Source organism: Myxocyprinus asiaticus, chromosome 11 (assembly GCF_019703515.2).
Source record: "Myxocyprinus asiaticus isolate MX2 ecotype Aquarium Trade chromosome 11, UBuf_Myxa_2, whole genome shotgun sequence".
In the NCBI taxonomy this organism is placed as follows: domain Eukaryota; kingdom Metazoa; phylum Chordata; class Actinopteri; order Cypriniformes; family Catostomidae; genus Myxocyprinus; species Myxocyprinus asiaticus.
The window spans coordinates 23460206-23483560 of record NC_059354.1 but is presented as its reverse complement, the minus strand read 5'-3'; the positions used below and the strand labels follow the sequence as shown (position 1 = coordinate 23483560).

The 23355-nt window shown below is 37.9% G+C and overlaps 1 protein-coding gene across 1 annotated transcript in view; it reads right to left on the bottom strand.

Moving 5' to 3' along the window:
- Positions 1-23355, bottom strand: part of LOC127448308 (integrin beta-5-like) — a 57966-nt gene that overhangs the window by 8960 nt on the left and 25651 nt on the right. The window lies entirely within an intron of this gene.

The following is a 23355-nucleotide window of genomic DNA, read 5'->3' as shown; positions in this document are numbered from 1 at the left end:
ATGCGGGTTGGCACTGTTTTGGTGGCATTAAGGGGACCTACTCAAAATTTGGCAAGTGGTTTTAATGTTGTGGCTGATCGGTGTAAATATTGCACACACAAAGAGAGAGCAAGAGAGATTGTGCATAACCATAATTTACTTGCAATGAGGTCATTGCATTAATAGAAACAAAAGTGTTCCACATTTCTCAGCCATACCAGAACCATCAAGACGGCCACTGTCTACTTGACCCACATTCCCAAGTCAAACACTGTCTATTGCAGTGCACATTCCAACAGACTGATTACATGCGGATCTCTTCATTCCAACATGAAGGGCTCTTGGCTTATTCTTCCATCACTGAGCATATGCAAAACTGGTCTCTGTGGGCTGCAGCAAATGTGCCAATGTGTCAAAACACTTGTGGTCGCTGCATGAATGACCTGATTGAAATTTGATATTATGATGTGGTAATCGCTGTTCAAAAATATGGCTAGTAGCCCAGAGGGTTAATCTTACAGTGAAAATTATGTACAGCACAGCACACTTTCATGTAAAATCAGATACGGCATCATTTACAGATATAGGTGTGTGACAGCAGCAGCCTCAAACCAATAGGTGCAAAAGAACTAGAAAATGTTGGAAAAAGTGCTCCATTGGCACAATACTCTAAAGTTGCAGTTACACAATGTCGTAGAGCAACATCTTGGGAATATTTTCTTAAAAGAATACTTCACCCTAAAATGAAAATTCTGTAATTATTTACTCACCATGATGTCATTCTGAACCCATATGCATTATTTATTCCGTGGAACACAAAAGGGAACATTTTTGAAAAATATTTATGCAGCTCGTGACATATAACAATCCATAGTGGCCAAAAAATGGTGGGGGTTTGGGTCAAAGGGATAGTTCACCCAAAAATGAAAATTCTCTCATCATTTACTCACCCTCATGCCATCCCAGATGTGTATAACTTTCTTTCATCAGAAGAACACAAACACATTTTTTTTTTTTTAAATATCTCACCTCTGTAGGTCCAAATAATGCATGTAAATGGGGATTAGACCTTTGTAGCTCTGAAAATCACATAAAGGAAACATAAAAGTAATCCATTTGACTCAAGTGTTTAAATCCATATCTTCAGAAGAAATATAAAAGGTGTGGGTGAGAAACAGATAAAAGAGTCTTTTTTACTCTAAATCTCAACTTTAACTTTTACTTTTAGATGTGAATGTGAAACATAACAGGCACCATATGTGACTTGCAGACGTAAAAGTTAAAGTGAGATTTAGAGTAAAAAAAGGACTTAAATTTTGTTCTGTTTCTCACCCACACCTGTTATATAGCTTCTGAAGATATGGATTTAACCCTCCTATGGTACTGAAAAATGGCACCTCCCTTTGGTATTCACAGTCATTTTTGACCGGAAGGGTTAGATGTGTAACCATTTTTTTGATTAAGACAATAAAATTATGCATTTCATTTTGGATTTAATGCTATTTTTATCTTATTTACATGTGCATTTCTAAATGTTACCATTAATTTGCATAATAAGCAATTGTTTTTGAAAAAACAACAAATTAAAACCTACACTTCTATAAGTTGAAACATGAAGAAAATATGAGAATATGACATAAATATGAGGCAGTTTGCTGCCATCTGGTGAACAAAATATAAATAAAATAACTTGAAAACCATGTAGCCACCTACGGTGTAGTCTGATAGCTTGTAACATAATTTTATACTTTAACCACAAGATATGCATTTGGATATATACAGTACTTAGACATTATTTGTCAAAGTTTAGCATTTTAAATTTGATTTGAAGTGTCAGTTTCTGCAGTCAATGTCATGCTTGTAATCAAACCTGACCATGGTGTTACAAAGACACAGAATAAGCATTTTTCTACCAATAATTTATTTCAAACATAAAAATGTAATAGCTCAAAGTAAATGCATAATAATGTCAAGAAAATGAACATCAAGAAACAGAAATGAACTGCAAAATTCTGAAACTTCAATTAGAGTATTTATAGAAGAAACAGAGTAAACATTTAGCAATTTCAAACTTTCTATAGTAATTTGTGTGTGTGTGTGTGTGTGTGTGTGTGTGTGTGTGTGTGTGTGTGTTAGATAGCTGTCATTAGCTGGAAAACAACAGATGACTTGGAATGATCAAAACATGGCAGTAGAGCTCCACTTACTGATGCCCTGGTTCTCTGTGTGTGTGTGCTCTGCATAGTGAATGTGTTATCATCTCATCCCTTCATTTCTGAGTGTGTGTGTTTAGCATTGTGACTGATTTTGTATTTTTTTTTGGCAAATGTAAAAAAAGCTCTGTGTTAGAGTCTCATCATTTAATTTGTGTATGTGTGTGTGTGTGTGTAAGTGTGTTTGTGTGTGAGTGGGTGTGTATGTTTTGCACTTAGGATGATTTAGAGTCTCACCCTGTATTTTCTATCTGTTTTTTTCTGCATTGTGGCTGATTTATTGATTGTATTTGACAGATAAAAAAAAAAAATTGCTCTGCTTTTTGGTCTTTCCCATTCATTTTCAATGGTCGATCAATTTTGACCACAAATACCAAAGGTGCCGCTTTTTTTTTTAAGAATATTTAAACTTATTGAATCAAGCCCAGTTTTATTTTATTTTTTTGCTATGTTCAGATGGCAAATGGAGGAAAAGTCACCAAGTCTTGTACTGCTCAGATAAAGGAAACCATTTTTATTAAATTAGGAAAATGTATTTAGGTCTTATGGATTACTTCCATGTTTTCTTTGTGATTTTTGGAGCCACAAAGTTCTGGTCACCATTCACTTGCATTGTATAGACCTACAGAGTTGAGATATTCTTCTAAAAATCTCAGTTTGTGTTCAGCAGAAGAAAGAAAGATACCATAGAAGGGTTAGTCCCACCCAAAACTCATTCCATTGGCTGAGTTATTGTTGCAATGTCTGGCTGGTCGTGATGCTCAAACAAACAGAGCAATTTTGTGATAGCACCACAGAGCAAGTGTTTATATTTTTAGGGGGGTTTAACCTTTGATTTGATTACTTATAGTCTCTGCAAATTAATCTGGGACAGGAGAAAGCATTGTAGCATTATTATACATTATTTAAAAAATGACACTAATCACATTTAAGAAATAAATAAAGTACAACAGTTCAATTTATAGTCTAAATGTACCATGCCTCAGGGTGTGTTTTCTTGGAGTCACCGCGAGATTCCATAGCACAGAATACAACTCTTCCACTGATCACCTCTGTGTTGAGTTTGTTTAACTCCCTTTACTGAATGAATGGACCCCTGAACAAATCTGGTATGAACAAAGACATGTTGTGACATGTTCTCCACACCTGCTTTCTTAATCCTTTTTAAAAGGTGCACGTGTGTGATGGTATGGAAGACAGTTGGTACTCTCTAAAGCTTCACCATTCTGCTTAATGAGTGGAATGTTTAATTTACCAAAGATATTTGGAAATATTCACTTAAATTTTGCAAATTTAATGCATTGAACCACAATTGAAAGCCATTACAAATTTTCAGTTTTTTTATTTGTATATAGGTAGAGTAGAATCAACGCAAACCTGCTTTTCCAGCATTCAACACTTGCAGTCTTTTATTTAGGTCACTGAATAAATGTGTTGTTGCCATGCCAGAAAAGCAGATCCATGTTTCAAAGCCTCTGGGAAGGAACGTCAGCCCATTTTTACCACATCCATAATCAAATTCACACATGAGAGAGTCCAAAGCCATGCAGGCAATGGCAATTACCAGTAGACCACAAGTATCAGGTTATTTAAGGGTGTAAAGTTTCAGTCAACACAGAGACTTTGCTTGCAAATTATAGTGTTTGAATAGTGTAAACCCGAGAAAACCCACTGCAGACAAGTCTGTAAAGAGCATATCAATCTTTAAGCAATAAAGATGTCTTTTCTAACTTGATAGGCTTCTAACTTGACAAAGAATATGTGTATGTTTATAATTTTTCATTAACTTTGTATACAGTCATATGAGTCATGACTGTTTTGCCCTAAATTTAACCTAATTGATAGCATAGCCATGCACTATTCCAAAACGGACAATAAAACGTTATTAAATGAAGTACACTCTCGAAACATTTACTTGTTTTAATATCAATCTGAGTTTTCCAATGCAAGTTATTTCCAAAGGCAGGAAATGACCAGTCCAAATCTTTCCTTTCTGCATGCTTGTGAGTGTGTCTGCTAGCGTCAGTCTTTTGTTTCAAACTACATTTTACTTCAAAAAACACAAGATGAGATTTCTGGGTTTTTGACATCCAGCCCAAATCTTTGGTATTACACCAAATTAAAAGAACTTTAAAATGTAGGACATCTATTGTCTATTGTAATGACCGGTTTCTCTTAGACCCCATTTACACCTTGTGTATTAAGATGCGTTTTGGGTGATCCGATCACATGCAGCTTTAAAGGAATATTTCACCCGAAAATTCTCTTATCATTTACTCACCCTCATGCCATCCCAGATGTGTATGATTATCTTTCTTCTGCAGAACACAAATTAAGATTTTTAGAAAAATATCTCAGCTCTATTGGTCTTCACAATGCAAGTGAATGGTGACCAGAACTCAGAAGGTCCAAAAAGGACATAAAGAGACCATAAAAGTAATCCATAAGACTCCAGTGGTTTAATCCATGTCTTCTGAAGTGATGTGATATAGGTGTGGGTGAGAAACAGATCAATATTTAAGTCCTTTTTTACCATCTCCAACTTTGGCCAGCCCCAACAAGTATGTGGCTGAATGTGAAAGTTACTTCCACACCAGAATGTGGAAGATAAAGTGAAAGTGTAGATTTTCAGTAAAAAGGACGTAAACATTGATCTGTTTCTCACCCACACTTATAATATCGCTTCAGAAGATATGGATTTAACCACTGGAGTCATATGGATTAATTTTATACTTCCTTTATGTCTCTTTTGGACCTTCAAAGTTCTGGTCACCATTCATTGTGAGGACCAGCAGAGCTTAATATTCTTCTAAAAATCTTTGTTTGTGTTCTGCAGAGGAAAGAAAGTCATACACATCTGGAATGGCATGAGGGTGAGTAAATTATGAGAGAATCTTAATTTTTGGGTGAACTATCACTTTAAAAGGAAATAATCCTCCAATCTAAAAAATTTAAAAAGCTGATACATATACTGTATACAAGCACGTGAACTTCACGGTTCTTCTTCAGTGTGTCTGAAGTCAACACAGAAGAGAAGCACAAACATCTGAAGCTCCTTTACTACAGGTACTTCACTAAAATAATGGATAATTTTGCTTGAATGGTTATGTTTGTTCTTAGATTAAATTTCAACTGCATCTGAGAGAATCAGCGAATCGGTTTTGCGGTGTATTATCATGCAGTAACACTGACATAGTGACTGATGTATGTCGTCATGAAATCAGAGTCCCTCCCCTTGAAATCTGATCACAAGTGGTCACAGGAGACGCATTTAAGAGACCAGGTGTAAACATTGATGTGTCTCGCATGACCACATGTGATTGCATCACCCGAGATGCATTTTAATACCAGGTGTAAATGGGGTCATAGACTATGATCTGTCCTGTGACAGACAGGTTTGGCTCAAATCTGCTCAGATTAAGAGAAAAGAGTGTAAAAATGGCAGTAACTAAAAAAATCCAAAATAAAATCAAAACAATTTTGAAGCTATTTCTCACTGTTTCAGTGTTGGTGTAGTTACAGTACCTTTGTAGGGCAGTATTGTCTGACAGTTCTTCTTCTTAAAAGAATAATGTCATAAATGTATATGACAGTGAAGCAAATGATTATTTCAACAAGCTATTACATTCAAGGGTGCAAAACCATTTGTAAAACACCCTGAACTGAACTCCTATTGGTTGACTAATATGTTAACCTTGACCAGTGCTTCCTGTTATAAAGACCTTTTGACCATCTGCAGTTACACAGGAACAGTAGATCCTTCAGTTGAAGCAACAGGAAAGACATTCCTCTCTATATAGTGGCAACCCTGCTGAATGCCTTATTTCTCTCCACTCAAATACTTTACACCATCCCTTTAAAATGAAAAGCTTGAGCTATTCCAGCATATTATCACAGTCCTCTCGGTTTATACAGAAAAGTCACCAATCATATCGTATTTGTCTGCCAAGAGCAGAGGGAGCTACAAAAACAGAGAGTGAAACTATGAAAGCCATTTGGGTCAGTATGAGACACTTCTGGTCATGTAATGGGCTCTAACCATGGACTGAACTCACCCAACTATTCCCATTTCTCCTTAGAATCAACTCAGTGGTGTCACATTTATTATAAAAATGGGTCACTCCCATTACCATCAGCAGACCATTGAACATTATACAACTCTACAAATATGAGGCCATCTAGCCATACTTCAGTATAGAGTTGCCAGTAAAAGAAAACAAGCTCTACTTGTCTTCTCTTCAGGACTTAAAAGTGACAGGATGCAGAGACAAAAAAAGAAAAGCTCACTGGCTTTCAGACTATACAGCCAAAATCTTTATTGCAAGAGACCTTTAAAGTCCTTATGTTCAGACATATAAGGCTCTTTGCAATCAGTTCCTTAGTAGGAGAGTTTACCACGACAGTAAACTGAAGTGAAAAAAATGAATGATTAAAGATGAAATGTGTCATTTGTGTCAAGTTTTGATGTTAAGAAAAATCTTTCTCCCATCCCAGCTTAATATGCAGAGTAAACCTGAAGTAAACTACTTAAGGGTAATTTCCCCGAAAAGTGTAAACACTGTGATTCTGTGGTATTATCAAAACATTGCTGTTTGTTTGAGCATCCATACCAGCATGATACAGCAACATCGATTGCAACATTGATACGACCAATAGTGTGAGTTTGGGCCAGAACTCAAAACGTATCTTTCTGGCCAAATAATGGAAGACAGTGAAATATAGGAGTATTTGGGAAACCTGTTTGAAAACAAACAATATTTTTGCAACAGAGTGCAATAGGGCAGGCTTTAGGACGATGTAAATAAGTATCGACAATATCTGATATTCTGATGCCAATTGCGACATGCATTGACAGAGGATGATTGACAATACTGGTAAATTACAAAACCATAGAGCTGGGAAGTCGCCAAATATGTTAAATAGCAGCACTGGATATGAAATTAGCACCCGTCAAATGCGGGTATGCACATGGCAGGCAATTTTGCTCATTTGCCTGCCACTGTGGCGGGCTAAATTGTAAGACGTCTCAGAATGACACATGACAAGAAATGCTGTTAGATACAAGGACAGGTGCTTGAAGAAACACACTTTATTATATTTTAAAGTACAGACAAAAGAAAAGCTATTGATGCGCGTGTCTAAAGAGCTGTTTGTTCAGAGCCATGCAGCGGGAGCGTACCTTGTGAAACACACGCATATAAAGAGTTCTCGCTCTTTCTTTTCCAGTCGTCTGAAAACTGTTTGCAAGAATCGTGTCATCTATAAGAATGCTGCAAATTACCTTAGACTATCTCAGGAGGTGCTCGAAGTTTAGTTAGTTTTATTTCCACGGAGCTGTTCACGCTTAACATGCATTGTGAACGTAAACCTGCAGGTTCACTTTATAAATAGCACGTGTGATTAAATCATAACAAAACACGTCCACTATGAACCTAAAATGTATTTATGTTTAATTATTGTTATTAATATCATCATTTTTTATTATGTTTACATTTATAATTGTCTTTAGATATTAATATTTAGCCAACTAGTCATTTTCCATCTGTTGTCATATAGACGGATACTTGCGTGACGGCAAATGGAAGGGTTGTTATAGACGATTTTTTGACCACTTTGTTATTTTAATTGCTTTTTCTTTTTGTTTGAAGAGCAATTTGAGTTTAGAAATATCTTTTTTTTTATTTTTATTTTTTTTATTGATTCCTACAAAACATATATACAAGAGCAAAACAAAACACACACACACACACACACACACACACACACACACACATATACATATATATATATATATATATATATATATATATATACACTATATTGCCAAAAGTATTCGCTCACCCATCCAAATAATTGAATTCAGGTGTTCCAATCACTTCCATGGCCACAGGTGTATAAAATGAAGCACCTAGGCATGCAGACTGCTTCTACAAACATTTGTGAAAGAATGGGCCGCTCTCAGGAGCTCAGTGAATTCCAGCATGGTACTGTGATAGGATGCTACCTGTGCAACAAGTCCAGTCGTGAAATTTCCTCGCTACTAAATATTCCACAGTCAACTGTCAGTGGTATTATAACAAAGTGGAAGCGATTGGGAATGACAGCAACTCAGCCACGAAGTGGTAGGCCACGTAAAATGACAGAACGGGGTCAGCGGATGCTGAGGCGCATAGTGCGCAGAGGTCGCCAACTTTCTGCTGAGTCAATCGCTACAGACCTCCAAAGTTCATGTGGCCTTCAGATTAGCTCAAGAACAGTGCGTAGAGAGCTTCATGGAATGGGTTTCCATGGCCGAGCAGCTGCATCCAAGCCATACATCACCAAGTGCAATGCAAAGCGTCGGATGCAGTAGTGTAAAGCACGCCACCACTGGACTCTAGAGCAGTGGAGACGCATTCTCTGGAGTGACGAATCATGCTTCTCCATCTGGCAATCTGATGGACGAGTCTGGGTTTGGCGGTTGCCAGGAGAACGGTACTTGTCTGACTGCATTGTGCCAACTGTGAAGTTTGGTGGAGGGGGGATTATGGTGTGGGGTTGTTTTTCAGGAGCTGGGCTTGGCCCCTTAGTTCCAGTGAAAGGAACCCTGAATGCTTCAGCATACCAAGAGATTTTGGACAATTCCATGCTCCCAACATTGTGGGAACAGTTTGGGGATGGCCCCTTCCTGTTCCAACATGACTGCGCACCAGTGCACAAAGCAAGGTCCATAAAGACATGGATGAGCGAGTTTGGTGTGGAAGAACTTGACTGGCCTGCACAGAGTCCTGACCTCAACCCGATAGAGCACCTTTGGGATGAATTAGAGTGAAGACTGCGAGCCAGACCTTCTCGTCCAACATCAGTGTCTGACCTCACAAATGCGCTTCTGGAAGAATGGTCAAAAATTCCCATAAACACACTCCTAAACCTTGTGGAAAGCCTTCCCAGAAGAGTTGAAGCTGTTATAGCTGCAAAGGGTGGGCAGACGTCACATTAAACCCTATGGATTAAGAATGGGATGTCACTTAAGTTCATATGCGTCTAAAGGCAGATGAGCGAATACTTTTGGCAATATAGTATATACATATATATATACATATATATACATATATATATATATATATATATATGGAATCAACATTTAAACCCCACAACTATCCCTCCCCCTCCCAATCCCCAACCCTGCCCTGACCCCCAACAAACATCCCTGTGGTCACATAAGAGTATATACACATGATTATAGACACACACAAAAATAAAAAGATAGAAAAATAAATAATAATAAAAAAATAATAATAATAATTACACGTCCAGCAATGTCAGGTTTCCGCCCCATTTCTCCATAAACAAATTCAATTTTCCTAGTCTTCTTAACAACTCTTCTTCAAAGGCCGCCACCCTCCCCATCTCCGAGCACCACTCATGAAATGAGGGCGCTCCAGCCGACCTCCAACCCCTTGAAAGAATCTGTCTGGTGATCATGACGCTAGTTAGGACCCAACTCTTTATGTGACTATTATCAACATCAATGACCACCCCATCGCCCAAAATACATAGTCTGGGGCGAAATGAAAGCCGAGTGCCAAATACATCACACACAAGACTCTGAACCTTCAACCAAAACTCCTGGATTTTAACACCCCTCCAAAAGACATGGGTTATGTTTCCATCCTCCGCCTGGCATCGCCAGCAGGTGGGTGTGACTTTAAGACCAAGCCTATACAATTTAGAGGGGGTCCAATAAAATTGATGTAAAATCTTGAATTGCATAAGGTGCACCCTTGCATCTCTAGATGCAGACTTGACGTTTTTTAGAATCCTAGCCCACTCTCCCTCCTCCAATACCAAGTTTAAATCATTCTCCCATAATCTCTTGAGAGAAGTTGAAGCTCCAACCCCCAGACTCTGAACCAGCAGGGAGTAATACACTGATACCTCATGACCTTTTCCAAAAGCAATAATCACCGCTCCCAGAGTATCTGCCGTTTTAGGGGAGTGTATGCTACTCCCAAAAATAGTACAGTGCAGGTGTCGCAGCTGTAAATATCTAAAGAACTGAGATCTGGGAATACTAAAATGTTGAACCAGATTTTCAAAGGATCTCAATACTCCACTCTCATATAGGACACCGAGTGTAGTAACCCCCCTCACAATCCACTCTGTCCAGCAGAAAGGGGACTTATTAATACATAATTTTGGGTTCTGCCATATGCTCGACGCAACATTTAAATAAATGTCCGAATTAAACACTCTGGACACTTTTGTCCATTCCGAGTGCAAATGCGAGATAACGGGGTATAATTTAACTTCTCCGGTTAGTTTAATAGAAAGGCATTGTAATGGCAAAATAGGGGCAAGAACTTCCTGTTCAATACAAAACCAGGCAGGGGCTCTCTAAGGTGGAAGTGACCAATGAGCCAGATGTCTGAGACCGAACACATAATAATAAAACAAAATCTTGGGTAGGCCTAGCCCTCCTTAATCAATCGGCATATGCATCTTACAGAAATGTAATCTGGGACGTTTCCCATTCCAAATGAAGGACTTCGCTATGCTATCAAATTGCTATCAATTCGCCTTCCCAATCATCAATAAATGTAACAAAGCCCATCTGCCCACATCGCTCGAAAACCTTTTTATTAAAGGGTCAAAATTAACTCTAACTAAATCACACAAATTTGCTGGAAATAAAATGCCCAAATACTTAATGCCCTGTTTGGGCCACTGGAAGGCGCCAGGCTGAAAAGCCGTTATCGGGTAGTACGCTGTCAGAGCCAAAGCTTCGGATTTAGACCAATTAACTCTGTATCCCGAGAATTTAGAAAAGGAATTAATAATTCTGTGGAGGCAAGGCACAGATCTAGTAGGGTCAGAGACGAACAATAACATATCATCTGGGTAAAGCAGAATCTTATGCGCCACACCTCCCGCCATCACCCCTGGAAAATCATCCTCCTTTCTTATCACGGCTGCTAATGGTTCCAGGGCAAGACAGAACAATAATGGGGATAGAGGGCAACCCTGCCGGGTGCCCCTATCTGAGTAAAATAATCTGAAATTAATTTGTTTGTACCGCCGCTGCAAGGTGTCTATAAAGTAACTTAATCCTTCCAATAAAAGTATTCCCGAACCCGTATATTTCCAAAATCTTAAAAAGATAATCCCATTCTACCACATCGAACACCTTTTCGGCGTCAAGTGGGATGGCCACGACCGGAGTCTGATCATTCGTCACTGACCACATGATACTGATGAAACGCCTAATGTTATAAGAAGAGCTGTGGCCCCGAATAAACCCCACCTGATCTGTATGTAAAAGAGATGTCATAACTTAATCAGTTAGCCAAATTCTTTGACAATATTTTAACTTCTAGCTGGATAATGGAAATTGGATGGTAACTCTTACACTCGCTTGGATCTTTGTCCTTTTTAAGAATCAGACTGATCCGAGCTTGTGTCATGGTTGGCGGAAGCTTTCCATTCTTTAATGATTCTGTATAAACTTCTAGCAAAAGTGGAGCCAATTCTGTAGCATAAGATTTAAAAAACTCAGCGGCAAAGCCATCTGGCCCCGGAGCCTTTCCTGTAGACAAGGCCTTAATTACTTTGTCAAGCTCCTCCAAGTTTATCTCAGAATCAAGATAATTGTTTTGCTCAGTCGTCAGTTTAGGGAGTTCTAATGGTTCCACAAAGTTTCTAATATCTTCATCGATAGATGAAGATGTGGAACTACAAAGATTAAGATAGAAATCTTTAAAAGCATTATTAATATCAATGGCCAAGGTATTTATTTCACCACCAGCAGATTTCATTGAGGGAATGGTAGAAAAAGACTCTCTCTGTTTTATATTTCTAGCCAGAGGTTTTCCTGCCTTGTCCCCCGACTCAAAGTATGACTGTCTTACCCTGAATAGCCAAAACTCCAACTTCCGCGACAAAATAGTATTATATCTGTATTTCAATCGGGTTAATTCTCTGAGGCCATCAGACGACATTCGGCACTTCAGCTCTGCCTCGTCAATTTTAATATTCCCTTCCAACTCCACGAGTTCTCGTGTTTTGGATTCTTTTGATGAATGAGGCATACTGTACGATCAGACCCCTAAGAACTGCCTTAAGTGCCTCCCAAGCCACACCCACAGAGGATACTGAGGACCAGTTGGTCTCCATACAAACATTGATTTCAGCCTTTAACATTTGTTGGAAATCAGGATTTTTGCAAAAGGGATACATTAAAGCGCCAACTATATGATTTCTTTTTCTCCATATGTGGCAACACCTCTAAACACACCAGGGCGTGATCTGAGACTAAAATGTTTCCAATTGAGCAATCAACAACAGATGAAATGAGGGACTTAGATATAAAAAAAATATATTTTAGAATAAATCTTATGGACTGATGAAAAAATGTATAGTCCCTACCAGATGGGTTTAAAAGTCTCCAAATATCTGTAAGGCCAAGATTTTTACACATCCTGTGAAGCGTCAGTGTTGCTCTAGAGGGCTTACACACTTTTGCTTCACTATGATCAAGGGCTGAGTCCATCAAAAGATTAAAGTCTCCTCCCAATATTATATCATGAGGGGTGCCAATGGCTTGCAATATCCCTTCAAGATTTATAAAAAAGCCCTGATCATCAGCATTAGGTGCGTAAATATTAGCCAAAATCAATCCTTGCCCCTGAATTTCTGCTAAAACAATAACGACTCTTCCTAATTTCTCGTAACTCTGTTTGAGACATTTGAATTGTAGACGTTTACTTATCAGTGTATTGACTCCCCTGCTCTTACATGAGCCAGCACTAAAGAAAACATGTCCACCCCATATCTTTCCAAATTTTTCAGCTTCCTGCGGGGAAAGATGCGTTTCTTGAAGAAACGATATCATATTTCTTACGTTTAAGAAAATAAATAACATTCCTTCTTTTTATGGGGTGCCCCAACCCATTCACATTCCACGTGGAGAGAGACAATCCCCTCATAATAACATATGACATTTTAACATATGACATTTTGACATATTAGAAAAAATAGATTGTATGTCAAAAAAAAATTATAAAGACCACATTCCAACATTAGTGCAACAGTCAAACCCCGAAGTTCCCCTCAAACCAAACAAACAGAAAAAAGAAAAACGTGCGCATTAACCCACACACGACAGCGGCAACTGGTGTCTATCCCTCTAAACTCAAACAGTCCATGTACGCCTATGAGAACCCCCCTGACAACTTTGTTGTCGGATTGCTCGAGTCTGGTGCTTCTGTACAATTTTTATGAGACAGAATTACACAACAGAAGATAATCTATAAAACAAACTCCAGCCAATAGGCAGAGTCCTTAGTATCTATTATCAATTTGGCCGGAAACATCAGTGCAAAAATGATCCTCCATCGATGCAAGAGTTTCTTGAAGGAGTGTTACTACAAAAAACAAACTCCAGCCGCTAGGCGGAGCCAACATAAAAAGAAACAAAAAGGCACCCAGCTTCCTCAGACAGTCAAGTGTATGTTCAGTGAGTCAAGCTCACTTGGGGGCAACGTGAGAAACACCAAATGGCTTACTCACCCTATTGTCTCAATGAAAGACAATGCTTGCTGTGGGCATGTAAATATTTTGCAGCCATCCTTAGTATCTATTCTCAATTTGGCCAGAAACATCAGTGCAAAAGTGATCTTCCGTTGATGTAAGAGTTTCTTCGATTCCTTGAATCGATCACATTTCTCTCTTGTTGAATTTGCAAAGTCTGGGTACAAGAAAATGTTGTGGTTCGTTCAAGAAAGCCTTCCTTTACTCCTTGCCTCACGTAACACAAGATCTTTATCTGATGATCTCAGAAATTTGTCCAGAATTGATCGGGGCCTGTCTCCCTCAGCGGATCTCCGAACTGGGACTCCGTGAGCTCGCTCAATTTCCAGCTTATGGCCTGTTATGTCAAGCAGACTCGAGAAGAGCTCATCTAGGAATTTTACCATATCTCGGCTTTCCTTATGCTCAGGAATTCCAACAATTCAGACGTTGTTTCGCCGATTACGATTCTCAAGGTCTTCCAACTTTTCCCAAATGTGTTCCAAATCTGCTTTGGTTACTAGCAGATTAGCAGCTAATTCCCTCTCCGATGACTCCAGATAATCGATCCGTTTCTCGACATCCCTGATTCTTGTAACCAACTCAGAGAATTTTGACTCCATTGCAGTAATAGATCGACGTATTACAGCAAGAACCTCTAAGTCTGCTACAACCTTTGCCAGCATTACAGACATGCTGGACAGCTGACGTTGAATCTCTCCCGCCACACCATCCAAATTGAGTCCCTGGTCTGTGGCCCTTGCTGGGTATCGGCTTGAGCACGTAAGTGTCTTTTAATATCTCCAGAGCCTGAGGAATTTGAATTCTTTGACATGTTGACTTCATAGAACAGTTATGTAGCAGGGTGTATCGAATCTCACTGGTTTATGACATTAACTAAAAACAAGCAAAGTGTATTTTATTATTCATCTCTGACCCCACTAGATCTGTGCCTTGCCTCCATAGAATTATTAATTCCTTTTCTAAGTTTTCAGGATATAGAGTCAACTGGTCTAAATCCGAAGCTTTGTCTCTGACAGTGTACTGCCCAGTAACAGCTTTCCAGCTGGGCGCTTTCCAGTGGCCCAAACGAGGCATTAAGTATTTGGGCATTTTATTCCCAGCAAAATTGTCTGATTTAGTTAGTTAATTTTGACCCTTTAATAAAACAGTTTTTGAGCGATGTGGACAGGTGGACTTCATTACATTTATTTATGACTTGGAAAGGTAAATGTTATGAAAATGAATTGTATTCCAAAATTCAATTACTTGTTGCAGTCTCTCCCTGTAGATGTCCCCCTCTCTTATTTCAAGCAATTTGATAGCATAGCGAAGTCCTTCATTTGGAACGGTAAGCGTCCTAAATTACATTTCAATAAGTTACACAGGCCAATTGACATAGGTGAGCTAGGCCTACCCAAGATTTTGTTTTATTATTATGCTTTCGGTCTCAGACTTTTGGCTCATTGATCGATTCCACCTGAGAGAGCCCCTCCCTGGTTCTGTATAGAACAGGAAGTTCTTGCCCCTATTTCGCCATTGCAGAGCCTCTCTATCAAATTAATCGGAGAAGTTAAGTTACATCCCGTTATCTCGCACTTGAACTCGGTATGGATAAAAGTGTCCAGACTGTTTAATTCAGTGGTGGCTCAGCGGTTAAGGCTTTGGGTTACTGATCAGAAGGTTGGGGGTTCAAGCCCCAGCACTGCCAAGATGCCACTGTTGGGCCCATGAGCACGGCCCTTGACCCTATCTGCTCCAGGGGCGCCGTATCATGGCTGACCCTGCGCTCTGACACCAGCTTAGCTGGGATATGTGGAAAAAAAGAATTTCACTGTATATGTGCAAATGTATAATGTGTGATATATAAATATATATATATTTTTTTAATTAATTAAATTAAATTAATTAAAAATTCAGACACTTTTTTAAATGTTGCCTCAAGCATATGGCTGAACCCCAAATTATGCATCAACAAGTCCCCTTTTTGCTGGTCAGAGTGGATTGGGAGGGGGGTTACTACACTCAGTGACCTATTCGAGAATGGAGTGTTGAGATCCTTTCAAAATTTGGTTCAACTTTTTGGGATTCCTAGATCTCAGTTCTATAAGTATTTTCAGCTGTGCCACCTGCTCTGTACTGTTTTTGGGAGTGGTTTACACCCCCCTAAAGCGGCAGATACTCTGTGAGTGGTGATTACTGCTTTTGGAAAAGGTCATGAGGCATCAGTGTATTACTCCCTGCTAATTCAGTGTCTGGGAGATGGAACTTCAACTTCTCTTGAGAGATTATGGGAGAAAGATCTAAACTTGGCATTGGACGAGGGAGTGTGGGCAAGGATTCTAAAAAACGTCAAATCTGCATCTAGACATGCATGCCTTATGCAATTTAAGATTTTACTTAGAGTCTATTGGACCCCCTCTAGATTGCATAGGCTTGGTCTTAAAGACACACCCACCTGCTGGCGATGTCAATCAGAAGATGGAGACACAACCCATGTCTTTTGGGGATGTGTTAAAATTCAAGAATTTTGGCTGAGGGTCCAGAGTTTTATGGGCGATGTATTAGGTACATTTTGCCCCAGACACTGTATTTTAGGTGATGGGGCGGTCATTGATGTAGGGGATAAGTACATGAAGAATTGGATCCTGGCTGGTGTTATGATAGGCAGACAGGTTATCCTTAGAGGATAGAAGTCAGCTGGAGCCCCCTCGTTTCGTGAGTGGTACGAGGAGATGGGCAGGGTAGCGGCTTTGGTGGAGTTGTCATATAGAAGCTAGGCAACATCGATATGTTCATCAGGAGGTGGGATGGCTATTTGGCCTTTTTGTAGGGAGATGTGTTGTTTTAAATGTGTGTGTTGTAGTCTTTTTGTTTTTGAATGTATACTTTCCATTATGTATTTCTAAATATTTTCTACTGTTTTATTGTCTTTTTGTGTGTCTTTGTCAATTACGTTTGACCACAGGGGGATCTGATCATGTTGGGTGGGGGGGGGGGTTAATGTTCAGGAGGAAGGGTTGTAAATAATATAATGTGATTCTATATATTTTGTTATTTTTATTATTATTATTATATTTATATATGTTATATGGAATCAATAAAACTGTTAATAATAAAAAAACTAGCAAAGTGCGCAGAGCTCGCCGTTCACAAGTCCGACCCCTGCATAGCGCCACACGACTCCAATATCTATTAATTACATTGTTCAATGGAAAACAATAAAGCAACAATATTCAACGATCCCTCGGTCTGTTTTTTTTTTTTTTATTAATTTTTTTTATACTGTGAACCCCACAGTCTGGTTGTACAAATTTTCCATAAAATAATTGATTTTTAATACTGACGTTTAAACACAGACTAACTGTGAACTCAGAGGTTGTTTATCGATGGTATGTGCTTTTTTTAAGCCATCAGTACACATTATTTCATCTTCATTTTTGAAATATTTCATTTTAATGTGTAATTTGTGGTGAATAACTACACTACCCATAAATCCTGAAGAGAAAGATCCATCAATCAGAGAATTCAGGGCGTGCCAAAAAAGCTCATCAGTGACCACCCACTCCAATGACACATTGCAAATGATGCAATCAAGTCGGTCTCCTTACACTCTCAAACAACTTATATATATATTTATATACTATATATGAATATTTGGAAATAGAATTAAAATACATTATTTCTATACTTATAATCAACAATTTTAAATCAATAGTTTTATATTTTTCCATCGTTTTTAATTTAATTATTATTCACAATGCTTCATGAGATTGTTGTTCCTTCTTGCCCTCATGGAAGACATCAGAGTCTTATACCTTTGTCTTTTCTTCCGATCTTAAGAAGGCCTCTTTCATGATAAATTCATGGTTAAGTTGCTCGTGTGTGCTTTAGTAGGCATTTTACTGACTTAGACAAAGGAACATTGGGATTGTGGAACTAAACAAATTTCAAAAAGCAAACTAATCATAAATGTCAGTGTGATCTGTAAAATACAGCATCTAATAAAAGATTTAACAGTTACCAAATTATATAATGCTACCACAGAGTTTAATTTTCCGCTTATTTGCTGCGCACATAATGTAGGTTGCAAGAGCTTTTGGTCTTGCAGATCAGAGTTATAAAACAGTCATGGTTTGTGGTTTATCAGTCTCTTTCAGTGGCAACTTGAAATAGATCCTCTTTTGGTTCTGAAAAAACACTTGCAAGAAAGCCCTGTAATCACTGGAGTTCCAGAGCAGACATGGACTGCGCATTCTCTGCCACGTTCTACCTTCCACGCATTTGAGGAACCACCAGCAGTTCTGCTCCAAGGGCCTACTCACTTCCCTGTCTGAGCCATATTCAAAACTGCTGATGAAACAACCTCATATCTCAACAGTCTCCATGCAAAGACTCAATAAATAATTGTCACCACAGAGGCAGTAGTGATTCTTCCTTTCCTTCGAAAGAGGAAAAAAACAAGTGCTGGTGTCACGGTATAAATCAGTTTGATGACTAGTGAATGCATGAGTAATTCAACTCAAATAGTAATTCAATTAATCTGTACAGTGGAAAATTCTAGACTCAATAAATACTAAGGCACAATATAATCTTTTAAGGAAATATTTTTAAGGAAAAGATTTTTTAAGAAACAGTCAACTATTTTTAAATGTAGGAGAGCAAAAAGTTTTGTGACTATTTAAGAACTTCCATTGTTCCTCCTCAGGAACAAACATGCGTGACAGCAACAGCTCTCTCTGCTGTGACATACCACAAAACAAATATTTTAGACACACAACAGTAAAACATCCAGAGAAAACACAAGGGCATCAAGGTCATACGTAGTTGATGTTGCTACTGGGAAATAAGCCAATGGGGAGGGGAGGAGGGAACTATAATAGAAGTCATTCAGTTAACAGAATACCAAATCTGCAAGGTTTCACAGAGCCCTGATCAAACACTGACCTTATGAAATGGGAGAGTACTGTGAATTTGTCAATCTAAAGTTTTTTCCCCAAGTCATCTAGTTTTCAAGTTCACGTTCTATCAGGGTAACCACAGGTGTAGTTCATCATATTAACTCTTGACAACCAGATAGTGTCCAAATACATTGTCTTAATTCTGAACAGTTTACTGTTTTACAATCTAAAACAAAAACAAACAAACAAACAATCTTTATGGTTGTATAATTTTTTCAAAGGGATAGTTCACCCCAAAATGAAAATTCTCTCATGATTTATTCACCCTCATGCCATCCCAGATGTGTATGACTTTCTTTCATCTGCAGAACACAAACGAAGATTTTTAGAAGAATATATAAGCTCTGTAGGTCCATACAATGCAAGTCAATGGGTGAAAAACAGATAAATATTTAAGTACTTTTTTACTATAAATCTCCACCTTTGACCAGCTCCAACCAGAAGGTTGCCCGAAGAATGTGAATCACCAAAAAAAAAAAAAAAAAGAAGAAAAAAAAAAGAAGAATGTGAAAGTGGAGATTTATAGAGAAAAATACTTAAATATTTATCTGTTTCACCCACACCTACCATTTTGCTTCAGAAGATCTGGATTAAACCACTGGAGTCTTATAGATTACTTTTATGATGACTTTATGTGATTTTTGGAGATTCAAAGTTCTGGACACCATTCACTCTTTGTGTTCTGCAAAAGAAAGAAAGTCATACACATCTGGAATGAAATGAGGGTGAGTAAATGATGAGAGAATTTTCATTTTGGGTGAACTATCCCAAGACAGATAAGTCCTACATAATAAATGTTCCTTTAGACAAATAATGAGAGTTAAAGATAAAAAAAAAAAAAAAAGATAAAAAAATAAGTAAATAATCACAGTCAGTTGTGAATGCAATAAAATTCTTGTTTTGCCTGAGCAATGGGCAATTATGGGAGCTGTTAACAAAAATAATTGCTGCTTTTTTCTTAATATATTTTTGTATAATTATTACATATCTTTATTTCTTTATTACACTACACCACTGTCATATTAGCACACAAAAGCAACATGTTGTTTGACCTTGCTTTCCAGTTTCCACCAACACCCCGACCTTTGTGTACTTTCCTTAACAACTAAGATATTTATCAAAAGAGAAATACATTCAATGCAGATATGTACGCCAGGACACCAAAAACTGCCTCTTGAAATGGTGAAAAAGTCTTAGGTAGTAAAAACAGAATTGTCTGTTAGAAGCCTAGATCTGGGGTCCGGTTTCTTTAGAAGATTTCTCAGTACCCAGCAAAGATCACCATTTTACAACAAGAGAATAAAAATAGCAATAAAGTTATTTCATTAAATGATTCCCACATGTCCCTCATCTTCAGGAGGAGCACATGTGACTCACAGCTATTTAAGCAGAAGAACAAAAAATACATTTAAGATAATTAGAGCAGACGGAATTTTGTCTTAAGCCGACTTCACACTAGTAGACTCCAAACAACTCGATTTTGGTTGAGGGTGTCACACTTGGCGACAGTTTTGATTAGACGCTAATGCACGCTTCGTCTCTCATCTATTGGCCAGCGATTATGTTAATGAAGCTCACACCTGAAAATGGCTAGAAAAAAATCAGCTAGTGTGATGCCGACTTCAAGGCTACAAGGGTAACATCATGTGCTTTAGAGACAATGGCAATTACACAGTAGGCGTACTAGATAAATATAGTTTCTGCCAAGGAGCAAACTAAGATGTTTCTATGCATGCTTTACTGCTTGTTTAATAGTGTAGTTTTGCACTAAATACTGTTTAATGAACTAAGTGTGGGAGGCACCAGGGCAAAGAGCAAAAAACATGAGGTCTTGCAGCCTCCTTGTAAAAGAAATGCAAAGGAGGGATGTTGACAGTCCTGTTTGTCCTCACAATACCACTAACTACTGAGATCTTCTGAGACACAGTGTTTATGTCCACAAGGACAGGGAGACTTTGACTCACCACTAATCTTACCTTGTCTAGTCCTTGATTGCCAACATCACCATGCATATAAAATAAATCCTTTTAAATGAGGTAAAACACTCCAAAAGGATCAGCTATCATTTGAACAATAAAGAAATACTTCCAGAGGTATTCATAAGGGAGAAATTAATTGAATTCTTATGGATTGTTGTATGGACATTACTAAAATGCCTCACTACTGTGTGATGTAAACACCCCCTATCCCTAAATAGGAATGGGCATGAAAAAAATCAATATCCTGTTAATATCTGTGGACCAGAGCCAGACCTAATATTACGGTGGTGTTGTAATCACATTGTAGCAATGTGGTCAGTTAAAAAGAGATTGTAAAAGCAGCTAAACAAGACCAAGATAAACTTTTCTAGCACACACATCCAGAACACAGAATGACAGCTGTGATAAGTTTGTTAGCACTGACTGATTGCAGTGCACTAGTAAAGATGACACCACAAGACCTGAATGTGCTCTCTGATCCAACAGGCAGAGTGAAACTGCAGACACAACACAGAGAGTACTACCACAACTTAGAAAATAATCCAGCTAAATCATAGAAGTATGTATAGTCACTACACAAAGCATCATATTTCAAAGATATACCTACTGTACTTGACATACAGTGGGGTCCAAAAGTCTGAGACCACACTGAAAGGAACCTGGAAATAAAGATGTTTTGATGAAAAATGAAAAAAATAATAATAAAAAAAATAATAAAATACTCAAGTCTGTAGTGTTTCTCGGGTCACAAATCAAATGTAAACAAATTTGTGACATTTACTCATGTTAAGAAAACCTGGTCACATAGTGAAAACGTGACTCTATATACATTTTTGCAAAACTTGTTATACATGTGTCTCCAAGTACAATACCTGCAATTTCCAGGTGAAATGAACACAAGAGGCGCTACAACAGTGTGTTTTATTCACTTTCACTCAAATCATGACTTTAATGGCTGATAATCACTTTATAAGTACTTATTTTTCTCTCTATTACTCAGACCCTGCTATTATATGATGTCAAAACACTTTTATTCTAACGTATCTTTTGAAAAACTATACATTTTAACGCTTGTATTACAGACCCACCAACAAATATACACTTATACCTGCATTGATAGCTTGCGCAGTAGCTCACCTGATAGGGCGCTGGACTTGAGAGTCAGAGGACCGCGGTCAAGTCCAGCCATGAACTCAAGCTCACACTTGACATTAGAGAGTCATGGAAGCAGAATGAAATGATGTGATTGCTTCAGAAAATTTGCTTTTTCATTTCGCTTCTGTATTTTAAAACACTATTGGTTAGGTTTTTGCCATTGATAAGGTAAGGATGTCTTTTTTAATGTCTCATATATATTTTTAAACACTAATGGTTAGGTTTAGGTGTTGATCTGGTAAGAATGTCTTTTTTAAATGTCTCATTTATATTTGAAACACTATTGGTTAGGTTCACGCAAAAGTTTGAGGTAAGGGAGGTATGTTTAAAAAAATAAATAAAAACAATTCTTAAATTGTTAATTCTTAAAACTGCATCTGAATACGACACTATTTCACTTGCTTTTAGTGCCCCCAGCTGGACATTTAATTGGAAAATTGCAGCCAAACATGTTGAACAGCATGTGAATTCTGAATTGCAAAAATTATGCTCATGTATATTTCATGAGATCAGGCTGTGTTAACATCAGATTTCCTTGCTTTCATTGAAACACACAAGATGGTCTTTGGAACATTCTCAAATCATGCTGGGATAACATGGATCCTCAGGTTTGGCACAAACTTGTGAAGTCCATACCAGCTCGAGTGCATGCTGTTATAAAAGCAAAAGGAGACATACCAATAAATACTAAGTCTGAAATCCATATTTATTCATTAAAATTGTAATGCTGATGATATAATTTGTAATAAATTGTATTAAATTAGAAAAGAAAGCCAAATGGAAACATTTACATTAATGGTCTCAGAAATGTGGACCACACTGTATGTATCTGATTGTAAAACAAGCTTTGCACCAGGTCAAAAAAACATCCTCTGGGTATGTATCAAAATACTTTCACCAAAATAATCATTTTAAAATGTCACTCAAACATGACCTGCCTTAAGAATCATGCACTGACATGCACCTAGTTAAAAAGGTCCCCTGTATAATTAACAGCATTAGCTGAGGGAGAATGTATTTTATATGTAAGCAAAAGAGACATTATAACTGAAATAAACCCATATGAATCGATGTTGAATCGAATCAAATTGAGAGCTTGTGAATCAGAATCGAATTGAATCGGGAAATCTGTATCAATACCCCGCCCCACTTGCAACACAAAACAATAGAATAATGACAACTAGTCCAAAGTCCCATTTTGCTTATTGTTCTTGACAGCTCTTTTGTAAAAGTCCAACAACAAAATTGCTCTTATAATACGTCATGATACACCAGAGAATGGTCTTTACAGGAACAGATCCACAGATTTATTTCCAACCACTTCATTAAAACAAAAAAATAAATTAAAATTAAAATTAAAACCTAAAACTCTGTACTGTATTCAGGATCACGGTAAAGTGCTGTAGGCCTTTCTATGTTTGTTTGAAGTCAGTGTGTTGCCAGGTGTTGATGTCATTTACTGCAGTATGAAAGGATGTAAGGGTGTGGAAAAAGACACTCAAACAGACGTCAATGCATGGC